Here is a 17288-nt window from a genome sequence, read left to right on the forward strand (position 1 = left end):
TTCCTTCCTTCCTTCCTTCCTTCCTTCCTTCCTTCCTTCCTTCCTTCCTTCCTTCCTTCCTTCCCTCCTCCCTCCCTCCCTCCTTCCTTCCCCCACCCCCTCCCTTCCTTCCTTCACTCCTTCCTTCTTTCCTTCAATAAGAATCAATCTGTATCACGATTTGTCAGTTCCCCCAAGCTCTCCCAGTATCCTGCCCATTTTTTTTCCACAAGTATTTTCTCTAATTCATTACCTGTGTATTTAATTCCATCTTGGCTTCTGCTTTCCAGAGGACCTGAATGGATACATGGATGAGCCCCAGGATAAAATGCAAAATAGTTAGTTGCTATCTTTAATTCTACCTTTCATTCTCTTCTTAGCACATAGATATCCATAGTATTTTTTTAAAGTACATCTGTGCCAAAGGGCAATTATCACATTGTCTATACATTTTCAATGTCAATGATACCATTTACAGTTGAAGAGACTTTTTCCTAAACAAAGGAAGGAAGAAAATGAGGAAGGGAAGAGGGAAGAAAAGATACCATTTATTGAGTGTCTACAATGTGCCAGGTATACTGTTCTGATGGGCCATTTCATTTCAACCTCAAATCTTGTGATTTAGAGTTGTGTATGAATTGGAGAAGTTTAAGTATCATATGAAGAATCTAAGGATCAGAGACATGGATGAACTCAAATTTCAATCCTGTTTTAAGTCTTCTGCTCTTTTTGTACATCATAAAGACTCTGAAAGATAGTATTCTCTACTGCATTTTAGAGATACTTTCCAGATATATCTGAATATAATATTCTGAACATATACACATATGTGTATACCCACAAACATTGAACTACACACACACACATACACACACAAGAGAACACAGAGATAGTTGAGGGAAAATAGGATTATAAGCATACCCTTATATGTATATAAATACATGGGTGGGTATAAACATGGATGTATAGGCACATACATAAATTCTGCAAACAGGGGCGCCTGGGTGGCTCAGTTGGTTAAGCGACTGCCTACGGCTCAGGTCATGATCCTGGAGTCCCTGGATCGAGTCCAGCATCGGGCTCCCTGCTCCTCCCTCTGACCCTCCCCCCTCGCAGGTGCTCTCTCTCTCTCTCATTCTCTCTGTCTCAAATAAATAAATAAAATCTTTGAAAAAAAAATTCTGCAAACAGAGTTTTTGTGTGTGTGCCATACAGAGTTTGATTTATTCAAAGAAATTACACATATTACCATTAGGCTCTTTTCTTACATTGAAATAATTTGTTCTTTACTAAATAGAGATTTTAACATGTAAGCAGCTAAAGATGTCGAAGAAGACAAAGCATCAGTAAAACTCCTTGGGGTTTTGATCTATAATGGAGCTGCGTTCGGTTCAGCCAGTACTGTTAGATGTGAGATGTAAAAGGACTCAGGTATCTGTGAACAGCATGGGAAACCAAGATCTCTGCCTAGGAAACCAACATCCTCCTATTGAGTCCTAGAGAAACCTATTCCAGTCTCTGTTAATGCAATTAGGCTTATTAGTAAGTAGGTGAGATGATCCGATAATTCTAGAAAGGAAAACCAAAAGATATTTGCATTCATAAATGCCTCAATTGGTGAGCTTGTCTATGCACAATTGAAAAGAAGGTAGACTTGGTCTGAATTAACAATAGTTCCCACTTAGTGGACTCAGGTGAGGCATTTATTGTGAAGGTAAATTATTTGTATTCTAATCCAAATGGGATAAAAATCCATTGGAAGATTTCAAAAATAAGAAGTGGCATGATCTCAGTTACATATATTGAAATACCTCACACTGTTATGGGGCTATTCTTTCTTTCCTTTATTTTTATTTTATTTATTTATTTATTTTTATTTTTATGCTGGGCAGAGGGTATTTTGAAGCTGCTGTCAACACCTTTATATTACTGCAAATTTTTTTTTTTAAAGATTTTATTTATTTATTTGAGACAGAGAGAATGAGAGACAGAGAGCATGAGAGGGAGGAGGGTCAGAGGGAGAAGCAGACTCCTCGCTGAGCAAGGAGCCCGATGCAGGACTCGATCCTGGGACTCCAGGATCATGACCTGAGCCGAAGGCAGTCGCCCAACCAACTGAGCCACCCAGGCGCCCACAAAATATTTTTTTGTTACCATTTAATTCCTAATGCCTTTTAGAATGCATTGCCACCAAATTCTGCACACAACCAATCCCTCTCTGTTTTTATATTACTACCTTTATTGTGTGGCTTACAATTGGCAATGAAATTGGGAATGTAGCTCTGGTCATGTGAACAATCTGAAAAAAATGGATTTCGTGTCTTGGCTGTAGGGGAAAGCATTTTCAATCTTTTGAAAAGATTGTGTGTTAATGAAATGTAAATTTTTAAATAGGTAGCATACATGCTTATTATAACAGATTAGCTTGCAGTGCACCAGTCTTCTACCAAGAACAAGGATTAATATTGAATAGAATGCAAAGCACATTTGTTTGAACGCATCATAGAGCTACCAAGACAGCCAGAACTTAAGAGACCAATATCCCAGAAGGAAAGCACAAACATGTGATTCTAACAGTGAGAGTCAGTCTTTCTCTCAAGGCATTTGGAGAAGCAACCTCAGTCTTAAACTCACTTCTCTACAAAGACAAAAATAGGGAAACACTTTCCGAGTCATTTTGTCAGACAAAAAAAAATCTTAATATCAGAACCTCATGAGGTTATAACAAGGGAAAAAATTCAAGGTCAATCTCTCTCATGAACATAGATACAAAGGCACTAAACACAATATTAGAAAATTGCTCTCAGTAATGAATACAAAAATCTAATGTAATCCATATGAAGCTGAATCATATTAAAATGCATGTAACAAATGTATATATCAATAATGCAAGGTTGGTTTAATTGAAAGTTATCAAATTCTCTCCTTCATCTTAAATGAAGCAGGAAAATTATGTGATCATGTCAATAAAAAAGGAAAATCATACCCATGCCATTTATGAAATCAATTCCAGATGAAGTATACATCTAAATGTGATTGATAAAAAAAATAAAGGTTTTGAAAGATAGAATATGATAATATTCTAATGACCATTTGGAAGGTACAAATAAGCAATAACCACGAGAAAATGGTGATAAATTTAGACTACTTAAAATTAAGAATTTTTATTACTTGAAAAACTTCGTCAAGAGAGTAGAAAGGCAAGGTGAGCCAGAGCAGAGGAAGATATAGAAACTACATATCTTTGACAAAGCCCTTGACTCCATAATACATAAGGAAGTCCTATAGGTTCATTAAAAGAGACAACAAGGAAAATCCAAATAGAATAGGAACAACTCTTGAATAGACATGTCACAAAATGGGATACCCAAATAGTTTAAATAAACATATTAAATGTGCAAATGCAAAATAGGAGTAACTTCATTAATCATCAAGACATACAAGTACTATCCACAAGAAGATACCATCATTCAACCATCAAAATGTTAAAGTGACAGAAGATATTAAGGTCTATGCATTATAATAATTACTTTGAAAGGCTATTAATAGTATCTTTAAAGGGGACCTTAGACATAACATATGACTCAACATTTCCATTTGTAAGGAGATACACAGTACAAATGTGTACCTATGGGAATCAAAAGATATATACAAGCATGTTTACAGTAACATATATATGTTTTTTTATCTTTTATCTTTTATCTTTTTATATAGATAACACTGATGTTAACTGTTTACAGTAACACTTTTTAATAACCTTAAATTGCTAACAACTCCAACATTCAACAAAATTAAAAGAGGTGAAAAACAATGCTCTGTTCATATACTGGAATATTAAACAGCAACAAGAATGAACCAACTACTGTTTCTCACAACAACATAGATAAATATCAAAAAAAAACCAATATTGAATGAAGGAAGTTAGACCCAAATGAACACAGAGCAGAAAAATTAATCTGTGGAAATAGAAGTCAGAAAAGTGTTTATCTTTGAGGGGAAGTTGTGACCGGAAGGAGCCGGGAGGGCGTTTCTGGCATGTTGGGAATTCTGTTCTGGGATGTTGGTTGCCCTTACCTCACTGCATATGTGCATTTCCTTTGTAAAAACCCAGAACGCTGCTCACTAATGATTAGGGCTCCTGTTGCGTGTCTGCTGGGCTTTGGCTGCCCTGTTCTGGCAGGACACGTTCTTTTTATTACAGGACCAAGGCAGAAGGAGGATATGTCAGTCTCATAGTGGAGGGAAAAAGAGCAAGAGTTGTACAATCATGCGATGTATCCTCACGCTACTGCTCAGGGGAGGAATAGGCCATGCCCACTCACTTATCATGCCCCGAGCAAGTCATAAGGCCAAGTCTTATGTCAATGGGGCAGAAAGAACAATCATTGCACTGGGAGGAGGTCTGTACTGAAGGGGAGAAAATATTTTGACAAATACTACAATTTTCCCCCAATGATTTTCTTTTTGGCAGAGTAATTCCACACTTAAATAGCAAACCATTTCTTTCTTGATGAATTTCAACTGGAACAAAGTTTTAAAAAATGGTTTTTAAGAATTCCCTAAAATTCCCAAAGAAATTATATGAAATTGATTCCAAATAAAACTGTTTGTAAATCTGTGCAGTAAGATTTTTCTTATAGCAAGATTTACAAATGCCCAATTAATGTCTCTCATCTATCTACTAAAGCTGAGTCACTAATCATACTAAATTGCAACCTTAGAACTATTTTGGAATCTACTTTTATTCTGACCCTAGAGTGTTATTTGTAAAACCACTGTAGAAATTTTTATCTGGGTCATTAAACCATTCTTCTCCCTGATAAGTTTCAAATAGTACATACGCACATGTTTATCGATTTCAATGCAAATGGTTCGGATTAGGTTATTTACAATGGGAATTCTTTAAATCATGGGTAATTTTAAAAAGCAAGTTTCATATTTCTGATAAATGAATAAGATTAATCTTTCTGTCCAGTGGATATAACCAAGATGACTTTGCATTGTCATGAGATAGTTCTTTGAAATAGTGTATATGTGAAGAATGGTGTTTGTCAGTTGTGGGGGCTGGGAGATGCTAATGTTTATGGAAGACCTACTCTGTGTCAGGCATCCTGTTAAGCTCTTTTTGCACACTATCTCACATTTCTCACAGTTAGTGGAACTATATTCTTTTTATATAGATAACACTGATGGTGGATCACTTTAATGTCCCCAACAGTCCTCCAAAATAGTTACCTAAATCTTACCCAGACCGAACAGCTATTAACCCAAAATCTACGTGCTCTCTGACAAATCTCTCTCTTTCTTTCACCCACTCTTTATTAATATTTGGAAACTCCAAAGTATCATATCAGTGCCAATAAATAATAATAATCCAACCAGACTGCAATAAGCCATGCATACTAATTGCCATTTCAGTTTTAGTTCCTTGTTTATATATATATATATATATTTCTCTCTGGACAGTAAAAGAAACTTGTAAGTAAACCATTATAGAAGTGGTTCATCACCTGGTGCCCAGTGAGTTACATATAATTTTTTGTAGCATCATATAAGACCTCTTCATTAACCATTGTCAAAGCTTAGAAAATGAAGGTGGTAAAAACAATGCCTGTGTGTGTGTGTGTGTGTGTGTGTGTTATGTGGGCACAACCTCACAAATGGGTTTAGGATAAAGATCTTGAATGGACCGATAGGAGGACCCATCGATAACCAGGTAGCTTAGTAACACATGCCATATTAAGCAAACCAGCTGCTTGGCGTTACTATTTTAATTTAGAGCAGAGATAGGATACAAAGGCTGATGGGAATTAGAACAGCCCAGAAATTCATTTACTTGCACCTGAATTAGCGTTTCAACTAGAAAAGAATACCCCATGGACACTTGCTTCTGACTTCATGACTTGGGCTGTATTCCTTAATAAATGATGTATTAAAACTCAGCTTTAACATGTTTTCAAGTGATTTCAGGAAGGAGGAGAAAAAGGACAAAGAGGAGGAGGAGGAAAGAGAACTGATAACTGTTATCTGTAGGCAACGGTCCAAGCTGTCATCGGCTCATGACTGATTTGGGTCATTCATTCTGATCTATACCAATGCATATGCCATCATATGTCTATCTCTACACTGACTCATTACACATATCAATGCTCTTCCATTTCATTATTTCAAGGAATAGCACAGCATCTATGGCTATGGTCCCAGTCCTCCCATTCAATCTTAGAACAACATAAAAATTCAAAGGGATCAAAATAGACCTCTTATTAATTTATTTTTCCAATGAGAGGACACAAAACTTAGATGTCTGGATGGCACTTCAGAACATTCTGATGTTACACAGAAGAGTCAACCTTCACTTTTATATGTAAAAGTACTTCATTAGGACAACACGGCTGTTGCTGTGTCAGAAGAGTTCCATTTTCTAAATGAGTCTTTCAACTTGAATTCATGTCAGTATTATTCCTATTGTGGAGCGTTCCTACAATCTCATGGCTATGCCTGGTGCTTCTCAAATGTTTGCATCTCAGAAAGGTACAGGCGATTCTAGCTGAATTAGCACATCACTCTAAATTGTACCATTTCTTGACATATCTGTACCCTGAAACACTCTCCTTTTAAATAATTTTGTGTGGACCAGATATATAGATAAAAACATATAGACATATATTTATTGCTAGAAAGTAAAAGAGGGGCTGTAAAGTATCTTCCAGACTGATAAGGCATTTCAAGATTGAAAAATGAAGCAAGCCACTCTGTACTATTTACAGAGTTTCATTAAGGGTAACTTACGGGGTGATCAGGCAGACCACAGTCCAGGTGCTATGCAGCTATTCTCCACAAAGTCTGAACCTTAACCCACAGCTTTCATAGAGCCAGGGGCATTGCGGTGAGGTCAAAGGGTAGTTACATAAGGTGGTGCTGTGTACCTGAGGGAAGATCGGAACAAGCCTTCCCACATTCTAGTCAGAGCATACATTAACCTGCAAGGGATTTGGAACGTGTAGCCCAGAGGGAGGTCATTGTGTGGGCAGGAACAAGATGGAGGGCCAAAGATGGAGTCAGTATCGTCAACAGTCCTACAGTTATATAACGTTTAGGTAAGATGCTTTGATTTTTAACCTGTCAGCACCAATAAAACATGTTTCGTTTCGGAAAAGACAAAAAAATGTCAGGAAATATAAAGCTTCTTTTTGCTTTTGGATCTGTTATTTTAATTAATAGTAACCTGTCACCATTTATTTTCATTTGCTGAAAACCAGTTATAACGATAAGTGCTTTTATATAGATTACAGTATCTCATTTAATCTTCAAAGCTAATCTATTACAGGAAGAGCAATCATATTGCAGTAAGTGAAGTTCAAAAAAATTTAAAAATGACATAAAATGTGGTGGCATGTTATTAATAAGATAGTAGAATGACCAATGTAAGTTTGTGTGGTTAACCTGGTGAAAGTCTGGGGTGGTGATGGGGTTGAGAGAGGTCGTTCCAACTGCAACCTGAGTCTCTATGGGTTCAGCCTGGAGTTTGGCGCCACCTGCAGGTAGTTATTAGTTCCAGCTCTTGAGTATTAGGACCGTCGCCGTCAATCTAGAAATCAATCCCTCAGGGAGCTGGTGCCCATTTTATTAGCCCTATTCAGGGGCATTAGGACCACCCACTGTTCCTTTCCCAACCATCTTAGAATGTAAGAATTTTAACCTATCCCTACTGGAGAAGAGAATTGAAAGAGGACCTGATCTAATCTTCAGCGTGTGGTAGGCATGGTTGCTTGCTTGGGGCACGGTATCACAAAATTGTAATGTGTTTGCATCTTGAGGAGTGAGTAATTTTTAAAAATTCTTTGTGGCTATCAAGAGGTGGCTCTTCAGTGGGAACCCAGGCTGTAGATCATGCTGGTAAGGAAGGAAATTTGTCCAAGCCCACATAGCTATTAATGCCAAAGCCTAGATTAACCAAAATTTCTTTACCTACCACATCTATACGAAATTATCCAGGAAGCGAAATGAGGAAGAAATAAAGAAATAACGTATATTTAAAAATTAGTAATTCATATGCCATACTTCATTTCGGAAATTCTTGGTGCAGAAAAAGTAACTATCATTTGTAGAGGGCCTACTATGGTTTAGGGCCTGTTATGAAAATTTGCAGAAGTAAAACACCCAAAGTCTGTAATCTAGTATAATACCTCATTTAGGAAATTGAACACATAGTAAACTCTCACCAAATGGACTTCCCTGTTAGCTCAAAAATTTTAAACTATTGTACTCAATAATTTTAAGGAGTTTTATCTCAGCACTGTTCCTCTTACAGCTGAATAATCAGGTCTGTGAGGAATTAAATAACCTTGCCAATTCACAGTGTGTTCCAGAGCAAGGGATGAATGTAAGTTTGTCCAGCTCTGAAGCCCATAAGCTTCCTCGAATATAATCCCACTTCTTCCCCTTATGCTGATAATTCAGAAACTCACTGTAGGATCTTGCCTTTATTGTCTTTATTTAAATCTTTAATATCCCCTTTCAAAAAGCAGGCCAGAAAATAGGTAAGCTGGCAATTTTTGTTCAGCAAAGGTAAAAGAAAAAAAAACACGCTGGTCCAATCACTCACATAAGAACATATCACCATCCTTTCTGCCAATGAAGTGTTGCTAAGGCAGTCTCATTTTCTTTTCTGTTAGAACAAGCAATTTAGCCACAAGAGGATATACGTCTGCATATTGGGCTTTCAGGGCTGATAATCTCCTGCTTGGTCTAGGAGGAGTGTTCTTCAAGGACCACAGGGACAAATACTACATAGCGAAGCATCAAGAGGATATACCAGAAATACCCCAAAAGAAAAGCAGGAATAAAATGGGATTTGAATGCTTTTTTCTTTTCTTTTCTTTTCTTTTCTTTTCTTTTCTTTTCTTTTCTTTTCTTGCTTAGTACTTAATATTATTTGGGACAAGTCAAAGATTAAAAACAGCATTAAGGGCGCCTGGGTGACTCAGTCGGTTAAGCGACTGCCTTCGGCTCAGGTCATGATCCTGGAGTCCCTGGATCGAGTCCCGCATCGGGCTCCCTGCTCAGCGGGGAGCCTGCTTCTCCCTCTGACCCTCCCCCTTCTCATGTGCTCTCTCTCTCTCTCAAATAAATAAATAAAATCTTTAAAAAATAAAATAAAATAAAATAAAAACAGCATTAAGCAAATGAAACAGAAATCCTCTATAAACAACCAAACTCTACAGAACGACCTTGTACCTCTACTATGTAACACAGGGAATGCCCTCTGGAAATGTTTACTGGGTGAATAATAAAATAATTAATTAATTTATATGCTGTATATTTTTTAATCAGTTTGAGGGTTATTCACAATGGAATCACATGCATTTATTGTAGGCTTCCTGCAGCTTATTCCGACCCGAACTGTGTGTCACCTTAAAGATAATGCCCCAAAACTCTCTTACCAAGAAGGAAAACAAACACATTTTAAAATCATTCCAAGGCAATTTTATAAAAGAGAGAGAGGGAGAAAGAGTATATATAATAATATAATATAATATATATAAAATAAAATTCTCACATGGCCTCCATAACAAATATCTTCAACTCTGATTTTCATGCATTCATACATGTTCATTCTTGGCTAAAGTCTCTCAACATTTGATAAGCATCCATTTTGTTCTAGACATCATCCTAAACATAGGGAAATACAACTTAGAAGAAACATGGTTCTATGGTTTGCAATTGAGCACAGGTTATTAGGGAAGATAGACAGGAAAACTAACAAGTTTGAGATAGTCAGGTAAGCTCTGTCTAGGATTACGGGTATGATGCTAGAGAAGTCCAGTGAAGAGGTATTTAAATCAAACATAGGTGTGTGTGTGTGTGTGTGTGTGTGTATCTAAGGAAGATTATCGAAGAATTAAATATTGAAGACGAGTAGGAGAGAACCATATGTGTTGATGTTAAAGGTTGAAAGAATTCATTGCAAGCAAAGACAATAGCTGGTTCAAAGGGAGGGAACAGTGTGGTGTTTGGAAAGCCGCAAATAACTTGTTCTGCTCCATCTGCCAAAAGGGTATTCAGATTCACATCTCTAGTTAAGTAAAATCATACAATTCATTAATTTTACAGCTTTTCTCCTGTCTTTGGATTTTTCATAGCTTGGTTCGGTTTTGTTTGTTTCTATTTGAGATGAAAGCTGATTGACCTTTGGAAGAGAGAAAGAAAGGGTATTTATATGCATTGGCAATCGACCTGTCTCAAAGTCAAAGGCGCACAGAGGTTATCTTACAGAGCTTTATAAATTTAGTTAGTGCATTGTTTACTGTAGTAACATTTGTACTTTGCCTGAAGCATTTTTACATCGCCTGACCTTTATATAACACTTAATATTCATATTTGGCTGCTGAACTATCACAGCTCTATAAAGTTTTAAAGCTGCTAATCTGATCATTTCTCTCTATTCTTCTCACCTTCCTCATTTTAGCCACTCCACTGACAGCAAAAGAAGAAACAGATTTAATTTGAATTTTGTACTATTCAGGACTGATGACCCAAGGGAATATTCAGGACATGCCTTCCTTTCAACATGAATATTGTGGGTAAAGAAATTCAAATGAATACAGTAATTCATAGTATAGACTCAGTTCCATCAATCAATAATTATCGCTTACTTTCAACCTTATGCAGGCAATGTACTAGGTGCTGAGGCCAATAAATGCATGTGATTCCATTGTGAATAACCCTCAATCTGATTAAAAATATACAACATATAAATTAATTAATTATTTTATTGATTCACCCAATAAACATTTCCAGAGTGCATTCCCTGTGTTACATAGTAGAGATCCAACAGTGAACAGGACACAGACATTACCTTCAAGGAGCTTGTATGTTTTTGTATGGAGGATGCTGACAAGTTAGAAGAAAATTGCAACACACTGTGACAATCATTAATATAAAAATAAGCACAGGGTCACCAAAAACAATCTTGGAAGCTCAAGAAAGGCCCTCTAAAGAATGTGACGCCTTAGCTGATATCTGAGGAATGAAGTTTCCTAGTGTATGAAGAAAGGAAAGAGGGTTCCAGCCCATTAGTTGTATCCCCTAAAATTAATTTTTTGAAGCTCTAATCTCAGAATATGACTATATTTAGAAATAGGGCATTTAAAGAGATGATTACATTAAAATGGGGTCATTATGGTAGGCCCTAATCCAATTTAAGTAAAGAAAACATGGGGGCACTTGGGTGGCTCAACTGGTTAAGTGTCTGCTTTCCACTCAAGTCGTGATCCCAGGGTTCTGGGATTGAACCCCACATCAGGCTCCTTGCTTGGTGGGGACCCTGCAGTTCCCCCTGCTTGTGCTCTCCCTCTCTCTGACAAATAAATCAATAAAATCTTGAAAGAAAGAAAGAAAGAAAGAAAGAAAGAAAGAAAGAAAGAAAGAAGAAAGAAAGAAGAAAGAGAAAGAAAGAAAAGAAAGAAAAGAAAGAAAAGAAAGAAAGAGAAAGAAAGAAAAAAGAAAGAAAGAAAGAAAGAAAGAAGAAAGAAAGAAAGAAAGAAGAAAGAAAGAAGAAAGAGAAAGAAAGAAAAGAAAGAAAGAAAGAGAAAGAAAGAAAGAAAAAAAGAAAGAAAGAAAGAAAGAAGAAAGAAAGAAAAGAAAGAAAGAAAGAGAAAGAAAGAAAGAAAGAAAGAAAGAAAGAAAGAAAGAAAGAAAGAAAGAAAGAAAGAAAGAAGAAAGAAAGAAAAGAAAACACAAGGATGCCGTGCTTAGAGCTTAGCTTGATGCAGGGCCCAATAGTAGGGATTAGAGCTACACATGCTCTAAAGTCCTAAGGGGTGTGTGTGTGTGTGTGTGTGTGTGTGTGTGTGTGTGTGTGTGTGTGAAATCATGAGGCCCAATCGACAAAGAACTCTGGTTGAAAGATTGGAGATGGAATCAATCAGACAAAGAGAATGATGGCAAGCAAGGGCTCGCAGTGTCGGCTGTAGCAGAAATAGGAGCATATTGACTCTGGAATCGGTGACATAAATGACCAGGTGCCAGGAAGCAGAGAAGTGACCAAACCTAAAACAAAGAGGTGCCATGAAGTAAAGATGCAAGATGCATTCCCTGGTCTGGATGGGTTCTCAGGGTCATGGTGACGGCCCCGTGCACTAAGGAAGAGCAGGAAGATAAAAAACCAAAACCCAATTACTTGAGCACCTGGAGCTCTATGAAAGTGTCCAGGAAATGGCAGTGCTTCAGACCCCCCAGTGACCCTTCCCCCGATTCTCCATCCCCTCTTCACAGGAGCATCCCCCAAGGTTCCATTCTTGGTTCTCCTATCTTCACTTTTCAGATTCATTCCCTTGAGATCTTCAAATGTCACACATACACTCATGACTCCCAAATAAATAATTCGAGCCTAGACATTTCTCTGTAACTCCAGACCCACCTATCCAACTGCATATCTGATACTTTCCCATAGATTTCTAATAGGCATCTCCTTAATGTGTGACTTCCACCCCATCCCCCAAATCTTGCTGCAAGCCCAGTCACTCACTACCACTGGTGTCACTTTGTTACTTACAGAAGCTCAAACCAGAAACCTCACATCGTCCTTGAGTTTCACCTGTTGTTCACACCCTAAATCTAGACCATCAGTGAATTCGGGCGACTTTACCTGCAAAACATATCTGGAATCTTCCCATCTCCCAGTAGCTCCACCCCTATGCCCCTAATCTAAACCAATAGCATCCCTTACTGGATTATTGCAACTTGCTCCTCACTGGTCTCCTGTTTTTATCCTTGTCTTCCCTGTGGTTATTCTCATGACAGCAGCCTGAATCATCCTTATGAAAGTTAAATCAAGTTTCTAAACCCTAACACTATTGACACTTTGAACCAGAGGACACTTCGTTGTGCATATGTTGGGGAGCAGGGACATTCTGTCTGGTACAGAATATTAATTCAGCAGCATTCCTGGCCTCCACCGTCTAGGTACTAGTAGTGTCTCTCTTCACAGTTGTGACAATAAAAAAAATGTCTCCAGATATTACCAAATGTCCCCTGGTGGGCAAAATTGTCCTTGATTGTAAACTACTGAGATAAATCAAATCGTAAGATTAAAAAAAAATCAGGATAAAAGCCTTAGTCCTCATAAGGGATTATATAGTCCTGCATCCTCTCTGCATCCCCAGCCCTTTACCTTTCTTTGTTCATCTCTCAGATTTTGCTCCAAACCCGCTGGCCCCATTATTGTTCTGTTCCATGGAGTCTAGGCCTGTTCCTGCCATTTGCCAGGTACAGCTCACTCCTCACCTCTTTCAAGTCTTGGCTCAATTGTCACATTATAAATGAGGCTTACCTGATCACCCAATTTGAAATCACAATCTAGTGCTATGGCCTCTATGACACTAACATCTCCTGCTCTCTCCTAATTTTGCTCTTCTGTATCTCTTTCTAACATCTATAACTTACTGATTCAATCATTAGCTATTTACAGAAGACTTGCTTTCTAGTAGACATAGGTCTACGCTCCTGGGATTTAGGAGTAAATAAAACACAGATCCTAGATTCTAGCTGGGGGAAACAGACATTAAACAAATCAAGCAATAAAAGATGTAATATGTCAGATGGTGCTAAATGCTTTTGAAAAACAGAAGGGAGGCAAGGGGGTGACTAGTCCTGGCACGGCATTGCAATTTTAAGTAGGATAGTGAGGGAGGCCTCACTGAGCCTTTGAGATCTGAAAGATAATCAGACTTTATATTTCTTTTCTAAAGTGTTGCCTATCCTTCTCCATAAACTCCATGAGGTCAGTATTTTTTTTTCCTGATTTTGATCCCCAAGACAACGCTACCAACTTGAATAGAGCCTGGCATCCAGTAGGTGCTCAATAGCTATTTCTTGAACTTTTCTTGAATCAAAATGATTTGTGTTATGAAATGTTCACAATTTTGTTTGAATGGTGTGGAGGGAAAGAGGTTCAACCTGGAAACACGTCTTTCATTTCTTGCATGAGTATGTTATGGATGTATCACAAACAGTTGTCCTTGGGATTAGCTATAATGTCTGCATGGAAAGAGAACAGCAACATAAAATAATGTGGTAACCATTTTATAAATGGTGCATGCAGTGTTTTCAAGATAGAGATAAGACAGTCCATTTCAGGTGGCCAGAGAAGGGATTTTCTTTTCTTTTTTTTTTTTTTAAGATTTTATTTATTTATTTGACAGAGAGAGAGATAGCAAGAGCAGGAACAGAAGCAGGGGGAGTGGGAGAGGGAGAAGCAGGCTCCCCGCAGAGCAGGGAGCCCGATGTGGGACTCGATCCCAGGACCCTGGGACCATGACCTGAGCCGAAGGCAGACGCTTAACGACTGAGCCACCCAGGCGCCCGGCCAGAGAAGGGATTTAAAGTGTGCATTGAAGGAAAGGTCGGTTTCCATTCCAAAGATAAGGAACATAGTGAACCAGATTTTACCAGAACCCTGCTCTGAAATTGTGCCCGTAGCATTCACCAGCCTCTTGCCTCCTTGGCTTATGACTAATGGGACTAGTGTTACTACTGCCCAGCCCAGGTTACTTGTGCAATTAAAAGGACCATATTAATAATTGTACCAGGACAATGAATACAATTTGAGACTGTTACAGGCAAACCTTATTTATATTATTATAAACCTTACTGCTACCCCTTCTCATCATTGTTTCTTCTTTGGTATGTTCTCCACCATGTATGTGTCCCCATGTTTGTTTCTAGCTCAGTGACAGAGGGATGAGGTCCTGCCTCTGCCCAGTCCTCACTCCCCATCATTCCATTAATGGGGAACAGCAGAGAGATCCTCTGTGTTAATTATTAGCTCAAAAGAATGCCAAGGTGACATAGTTTGGGGTGGCATATTCTGATCCCCCTTTACAAGAACAGATGAAATACTTTCTGAACAAGTAGTGAGAGTCCGATGCAGTAGATCTAGTCCCCACAGGGAGGCAGAGAAGTGAGAGGAAAGAATGTGTGATTTGAGCCAAACTAAGTACTGACACGTGAGCAAAGCTTTGTTAAGACTAAATTAAAATGTGAATCTGTAGGAGCCTCAGCCTGTGACTCCTAGCAGATCAGCACTTACTCCAGCTCCAATGGCAGCAGGAGGAAAGACCCAGTGCCAGGGATTCCAGGGTTAATTCCAAGCAGAACTTTCCAGATACCACAAGTCTACCTTCCCTGCTCTTTCAGAAAAGGGAAAAGGGCTCCCACTGTCTCCCCGATACATTGTTCACTGTTTTATGCCTCAGTTTTTGGTGTTTGGGGGCTTGAAACACCCTTATCAACTTCTCATAACATAAACTTGAAGATGAAGTTGAAAGGTTATTTACTCAGTGGAGGCCTTTTTAGCTTCCTCCTGTGAGTCTTCCCATTCATCAACATCAACACCCAATTAATAGAGCAGTGGTGTGGTCTTGGACCTTGCATACACCTCCATGAAATGCCTCAGCATTTATAGAAATTACCCCTCTTCCTTTCTCTCCCTGTCACCCTCCTATGCCCATCTCCACTCTGAAGGACAATTTCAACTGCACTTTTATGATTTTGATCCAAAGTATTAAAAAAAAAAAGGCAATAGTGATTTGTTGACCTACTTTGTCCAACCTTTGCCTTCTGATGTCCGTCCACCTCTCCATCTTCTCCTCCAACATTTACTAAGCACAAAGCTCTGGCACCACTCCACATAACACAGCATGCCAGCTCCATTTCTTCTCCGTGGTTCTTTATGCTAAAAAAGCAAAAACAGAATCCTAGCTAGATGGTGGCAACAATCGAGACCTAGAAAAGGAATGTTTTCCAAAGGGAAGGAAAATTAGGGAGCAGAAACATTTTATTCTCTAACTTTCAAAATAAAGCTCCAAAACTGTGGGAGTTATGAAAATGAGATAAAAAAGTACTTGACTAAAGCCTCCCCAAATGGCTTTTGAGGAGATTCAGTGTACTTGGATAAAAGCTTTTAGGCTTTAACGGCCTTTCAAAGCGTGGGCCTGGTGCAGATGGCGCCGTCGGTGTGTGATTAGGTGAGCTGATTTAAAGTACACACAGCCCATTATAGCACACTGAATACATCCACTGGCTAAAAGAGTCATTTTCTTCAAACAATGTTTGTATTTGTTCCACCTCCATTGTAGGTTTTGCCAGTAAATTGTCCCAGGCCATAACAGAGATTGGTATTGTGTGATTCTTAGTGATCATCACTTGTATGTTGTGAATTTCTTCAAATTACATTTCTTAATGTGGTCATGAAGTTAACATGCACAAATTTTAGTGCGTGCGCAGCCTTTGTAATGGAGCCACCATAACTTTTTTGTAAATAACACAAAATAAAATTCTCTGGATCTTGTTCACCCTTCCCCTTTCCAAAGGAGAAACGACTTTAGTGCTGGTGATGACAATAATGTTACATGGAATAATCCTTCATGAAAAGCGCTCAACTATTTATAGGAGCATATTTGGAACATTTTTCAGTGCTAAATCATGACTGAGCCAACAGATTCATGGCTTTAGAATTTACAGAGCTTTGTGTTAAAATTCCTAATACCTCCACTTGCAAATAGTGCCCTTAACTTTTCTATGACTCTCTTTTGCTTGTTAAATTCTACGTAATCTGAGGACTAGGGGGATTATCTATCTGAAGTCCCTCTTTCGCGAAGCAGAGTGCCATGTACAGAGCTTCACCTGAAAAGACTTCATTACTGAAAAACCAGTAAATAATTGTTACACAGGTTGAGAAGTCCTGTACTGATAGGTACACATAATGGAAGGAATGTAGGAAAAGGCATGACTGGGTGGAGGAGAAGGAATGAGTATGGACAGGGAATAAAAAAATAATTTTTGCCAGAATATTTAAGGGGAGAACAGGATCCTCCAAGATACAAAAAAGAAAGAAGAGTTTTCTTCGGTACCCAAATAGCACCAACAGGCCTTGGAGGTGTAAAAGGATTTGGTAAGTTGAGAATTCAAAATTAATGGGTCAACAGGAGGGCAATGAGACATGTGTAGAGAGATATCATATGCTTGGACCAAGTTGTGAGACCTATCTGAATAAGTCAAGAAGTTTGTTGTTTTTTGCAGATAAGAGTCCAGAGAAGAATTCTAATCAGCAGAAGGTTCATAGTATCTGGTTTGTCTTAAATGGTAATGATATCCCACTTTACAACAAATCCCATGGTGGACAAAATGTTTATTCTAATGATAGAATAGGAAGTAAAAGCCAAAATCACTGGAACTTCATTGCTGCAGTCTTTTTTTGCATATCTTCAAATAGATAGTTTTTGTCGTTGTTCTTTCTAATTTATCAA

The sequence above is a fragment of the Mirounga leonina genome, unplaced genomic scaffold (genome assembly GCF_011800145.1).
Source record: "Mirounga leonina isolate KUSES-001 unplaced genomic scaffold, KU_Mleo_1.0 Mir_151, whole genome shotgun sequence".
NCBI classification, from domain to species: Eukaryota; Metazoa; Chordata; class Mammalia; order Carnivora; family Phocidae; genus Mirounga; species Mirounga leonina.